The sequence below is a fragment of the Sylvia atricapilla genome, chromosome 4, assembly GCF_009819655.1.
Source record: "Sylvia atricapilla isolate bSylAtr1 chromosome 4, bSylAtr1.pri, whole genome shotgun sequence".
Taxonomy (NCBI): Eukaryota; Metazoa; Chordata; class Aves; order Passeriformes; family Sylviidae; genus Sylvia; species Sylvia atricapilla.
Window position 1 is genome coordinate 30,154,199 of NC_089143.1, and position 5,862 is coordinate 30,160,060.

At 37.4% G+C, this 5,862-nt stretch overlaps 1 long non-coding RNA gene across 1 annotated transcript; it reads left to right on the forward strand.

Annotated features, from left to right (window-relative positions):
• The first annotated feature begins 3,275 nt into the window (after positions 1 to 3,275).
• Positions 3,276 to 5,508, forward strand: LOC136359917 (uncharacterized). Its single transcript, XR_010743379.1, has 3 exons — positions 3,276 to 3,336; positions 4,280 to 4,387; positions 5,407 to 5,508. It is a non-coding gene; the product is annotated as an uncharacterized lncRNA (long non-coding RNA).
• The last annotated feature ends 354 nt before the right edge of the window (positions 5,509 to 5,862 follow it).

Below are 5,862 nucleotides of genomic sequence, written 5' to 3' on the forward strand. Positions count from 1 at the left end.
CACCACCACCATCTAGTCATTCCTTTCTTTCTGCTGGAAGTACGAGGCAGAATTTTTCTAAAGTTTACCAAACTGAACATTAATGTGTGCATGTTTTATTTCTGTGAGGACAGAACGAAGCGGCACCTGAAGCACTCACAAAAGGCTTGGTTCACTATCTAATATGCTCCTGGAAGGTGCTTGTATACTACAGCAAAAAAACAAAAACAAAACCACCCCCCCCCAAAAAAAAAAAAAAAAACAACAGCAACAACAAAAACAAAACAACTCCCAAAATAACCCCCCAAAAAACAAAACAAAACAAACAAACAAAAAAAGCAGAATTTCTGTTTCTTAGGACTGTGTCGTATCCTTACTTATTAATTCTTATTTTGAATTTTTATCAGAACTCAGTTTGTTTCCTTTTTTTTTTTCCTCAGAATGTATTGTCTCTCCTTTTCTGTTCTAATTTTAAGGATTTTCATGCAGCTGAGCTGTTTCTTTAGAGAGCCCTTGCTTGATGTAATGTAACCTGAGAGCTCAGCCACCACGTTCAGCAGTAAGGAATTTTTTTCAGCAAAGGTGCCAAGCCATGGCTTCTTTTGGATTTCTCCCTTTCTTTTCTTTATTTAATTGGATGGTGAAGGACCATACTTTCAGAAATGGATGTAAAAGACTCCCCATTGTACATGGCTTGATTATGTGTCTTTCTCTGCACTAGAGTGTGTCATCTGCTAATACAAAGGGTGATTTTGTCTCAGTAAAAGGAATGTATTTTCTGGGGTCTCCACTCAATTTACTGCTGTCTTTTGGCTCACATCCAGAGAAGCATTAAGGGATATGCTTAATTGTAATCATGTGAACAAATGAGGAGTCCTATTGATTGGTTTATGGTTTGGGTTGTGCCTAAGAGCTGTGTTTGGACTGTGCTTCAATTCTACTTTTAAAAGGGAAAGCGTCTTCTTTCTGCCAGGTATTAGACATCACAGATAAAGTCCTCAGAATGAAGCAATGATTTGCTGGCCAGGACAGCCCTGGAGAGAGTTGATGGGTGCTGAATTGGTCTGGCAGGAAGAGCTACAGAGACAGAAAGGAGAAAATGAAGAAAAAATTACAGTGAAGAGCAACAGGAAGTTAGGGAGGTCAATGAGGAGGGAGATGGAGTAATGAGCAGTCACCTACTGCCTGACTCTGCACAAATACTCCTTCAGGTGTCATTGCAGGGGAATTACATAGCAGTGATCATGTATGGCCTGGAAGCTCCTATGAGCAAGAGCAATAAAAAGGCACTGGCATCCTTTGGAAATGATCAGCTGTTTTTAATGCTCACCTTGTCTGCAAGCTGCCATGAGCCTGCCTTAAGTACCAGATGTTGGAAGAATTACTTGTTTTCATAATTACATTAAAAAACTTAAACTGATATTTGGGAAGGTTAGAATAAAAGCCTACGAGAAGTATGCTTTCACAATTTGAACATATTTTGAGGTCCTAAAGGGGGTCTCCTATACCAGAAGGAGGCAAACCCTAAAGAGACAGTGATGAACCATCCATACCATAAGGTCCCATGGAGTTCTGCTCAGCTGCAAGGGATACCAGCCATTTTGAGAGGCTAAATCCAGAGCATCCAAACCAACAGTGAATACTCAAAACTTCTGTGTTCTGATTTGGATTGTCCCTCACAAAGCTGAATTAGCTAAGGGTTGTGTGTACAGTGTTATTATGAACTACACAGAATGAGCTGATTTGCATGATTTCATTGAGCCTTTAGAAAAGTGAAACTGTGTGTAAAGATGATAATCAAGATGCTAGGCATGTCAAAATGGCATAAATATAGAACTAGAACCAAAGAAAGTAATTTTCATTTGCAAACCTCACAGGAGATTTTCTCTCCGTGTCTCACTTCCACTTCATTTTACAACTCAAACCCAGTTCCTCCAACTTTTCAAAGGATCTTGCAATCTTCCAAGGCTTTTCCCCTGGTCCAAAACAAATTATGTGGGGAATCTTGATCCCTACTGGGTATTTAATAGCACTTAGTAGCATTCAGGGGGAAACAGTGAAAATGCTGGTGTGAAGTGTGATTGTGAATTTAATGAATAAAGGAAAGAAGCATATTCAAACTTTGTTTACTTTTGTGGAAATAGCTCCTGTGAGATGAACCATTTTGTCACATATATATATATATATATATATATATATATGTGGGATCAACATCCGTTAAAATGTGTATAATTTAATTTTTAAAAGCATTTGCCAGACTGATTAAAGACCAATATTCTACAGAAATTATGAAGTATGAACTAAATATTCTGTAGAATAACAGGTAATAAAAACAAAAGTCAACTGCAAAGGAGAAACAAGATGACCAAGTGTCTAAAGTTGGAAGAAACTCTGTCTTGGTCAAAGTTGGACATTTTTTAAAGGTAAATACAGATACAGAATGATTGTTGAAAAGTTATGTGCATCACAAAAGGATGGGCAAAATGGAAAATAAACTAATTAGGGCAGAGAAATGTAGCCTAGTTATCTGTCCTGCACTATTTTGCAAAATGTTTCATAAAAAAAAAAAAACAACCCTTCAAATAAAGCAAAGAGAACTGTAATGCAAAAGACAGAACAAGACATTGTGTCCTAGAAATGCACAACTACTGGTATTAGAGGGAAAATTTAGTCTGAATCAAGAGGTAAGATCCAAAAATCATTGATTTTTGAGTTTGATTACAGTGTGACTAGTTCTAGTGAAATACCACATCTTGCTTCAGGATCTTCACTTTAAAGAAGATACTGAAAAAATTGCGAATAATTCTTTTTTAAAAAATGAACAAAAAATTATTCTAGAGATTAAAACATTATGTTACAATGAAAAGCTTACAAGGTATTGTCAAAATTAAAATTTAGGAGTGAATTGTCTGCAATTTCCAAGAAAAGATATGAATCTATATTGTTGTTTATTAAGAAATTTTCTTATTTGGTAATAAAATCAGAAGTAGAGAAATCTGAAGAAATAAGGAATTCTTTTTAACACCAAAGGAAAACAAATCATGTTGTAAACTGATAGTGGAAAAGTAATGACTGTAGCAAAAAGGTGGATTCCAGAAGTCTGGGTATTCAAGTAGAGATCTGTCTGAAAATGCTTCATTCTTTATTCAAATGCAAATAATTGGGTAACTAATTGCAAATTAGCTGAGTAATTGTAAACAATTGCAGTGAATCAAGTGGTTTATTGGTCACACTTGATCCAAATATGTCCCTTTTTTGGCTTTGACCGCTGCTCTCTGTCCTAGTGCAATGGTGCAGTTTTACTTGAATGTGACCACAGACGTGCACTTAAATTTAAAAAGGTTACACCTTTAGAAAGTAATTTAGAAAGGTACTATTTTCCATTTTTGGTGAAATTGAAACTACTTTAGGAATGTTTGTGAAATGTCCTATTTCAGTGGTCTTCTTAACATCAACTTTCCAACTCTTCTATTAATTGACATTGATAATGTTATTGATATTTGTTCTTTTTCATTTATAGTTGGGCACTTCAGGCTTTTCACCCAGATTCTTTTGGGTGATATTGCTTTAAGAAGGGATACTTTCTCTAACAGTGACTTACTTTCAACAGTGTGATCTCTTAAGAGACAGACCCCCCTCTCTTAAATTAGAGCATCTGATTTGCAGGATTCAGACAAAGTTCCTGTTGTCTGTGAAAGATATGGGAAGTAATCACTACCTCTATAACTGGCCTGGAGATACAGCTAATACAATCATTTGCCTTTCTTTGGGCTTTTAAATGGTATCTTAATGTTAGCACAGGCACCACAAACACAATCTCTGAACTTGTGAATGCTAGTGGAGTTTTAAAAACCAGATATTTTTTATTTCTGAAGAGCTATCAAAGTCTGTTTGCCCAGCTGAAGGTTTTTCTTCTTTTTATCAGAAGGATAAATCTTGTGTCAGTGTAATGGACTGTGTCAAATATGGTCTGGCACACACTAAGTAAGGAATAATGCTCCCCAGGGATTGCCTCCAGCACCTGAGAAATAGGATATATTGTAGGAAGCATACCCTGAAGTATATGATTTTAATCACGGACAAAAAGTAATTTTTCTGGATGAAAATGAAGGTGAATTAAATACTTCAGTGTTTTTAAAATCCTACTTTGGGATAAATGAAAACATCATTCACTCTTTTCACGGCAGAGGTGTATTTGGTTAACACTCAGCTTAACTTCACTTAAATCAGTAAGACTATCGGTTTTTATCAATGATAACCTTGACTGTCTTTTTCTTTCATTGAATTTGGTTTCACATAGGAAAGGAGCCAAACTGATAACAGAAACTGGGTTAAGAGGCTCATGAGACATTGGAACAGGTTGTCCAGAGAAGAAGCTGTGGATAATGCAAACCTGGAAGTCTTCAAGGTCAGTTTGGGTGGGGTTATGAGCAACCTGATCTAGTGGAAGGTGTCCCTGCCCATGGCATGGGGGGTGGAATTAGATTGTCTTTAAGGTCCCTTCCAACCCCCAAAATTCTAGGATTCTATGAAAATGGAATCAACAATTTGTTGTGAGTACAACAAGTACTCACCTAGCATTTTTTCATTTCTATGTTGTTTACAATTTTAAATCAAAATAAAAAGTACAATTCAAGAGTTAGGGGCTGGGAATATATATTTAGGGTATAAAAATTTAATTGCATTTTAAGAATTAGATGGACACTAAAAGCTCAAGAGATTAGGCCACTTACTCATCCAGGCTTCACTACAAATCTTCACTGAAGAAAAAAAGTGTTAAATAATTTTATGCTTAATTAGGAAACCACTAGCTGGTTGAAATCACAACTCACCTCCACCTACAGAATACAGGTGAAGGAATACCAGTTCAAAATTTCAGTACTACATGTTGCTAAAGAACATTTTTTCTGATACCTTCAACCTCTGATTTTGATTGAAACCTTCCTCCTAAAATATAAACATCCTTTATTTCCTTTTATGCCTGGAAATGAAAAAAGCCTTTTCTTCCTGTACAAATTCCTGTTTCATAGCTTGCAGCCATTTAAATTAAATCAGTCAAAATCTACTGTACTTTGGTGTTAATTTACGTGGGGAGGTATAGCTGATAACAGCTATTAGTACAAATGGGCATCATGCTGGATATGCTTTCCTTGGAGATGCCTTTGAGGAGGCTGGGAATTGCAGGTTTGGGCATGAAGTAGGATTTTCTCTCAGAGATGTTGGTTTGTTTGCTGTAAAACCTTTTAAACTGCTAAATACCGAGTACCCACAGCACTGAGCCACAAGCAACCCTAATTCTCTACCTGTTCATATGATCATACCTGCTCCTATGAACTTGAATTTCTCCACAGTTGGTGGTCATGGCCCTCACTGAGAAAGTGTAGGTATAGTGTCCACAGAGAGAAAAGTTGTTTTCTCTGTGTGCAGCAGAAAAGGATATTGCCACCCAGAGGGAGTACCACAAAAGCATCCAGGATTCCAGTTCTCAGGCTGCAGTGAGTGCCAGAGCCTGGTGCTGCTCTTAGATGGCATCTGGAGAACTGTGGGGTGTGATCAGGTCAGCGATTTGCTCAGCCTGATGGTGGACCTGGGAGATGAAGGAGAAAGGCTAAGGGGTATTAGGGACTCTCTTAGAAATGGAGTGTAAAAGGGCTCTGTTTGGGGTGGCAGGAGAATCGACTTCCAACCCTCCCTACCTCTCCAGGTGCCTTTATACACAGTAGGCATGAAATGCTGGAATCCAAAACCAAAGGAAATGAGGATAAGGGAAATAAGAATGTGAATGCAGGTGTTGCCTAGGCCAGAGCAGCCTGTCCACTGCATCATTACTTTCTTAAGTAAATAAAACATCCATATTAGGTGCACAGCCAGTACAGGAAGAGT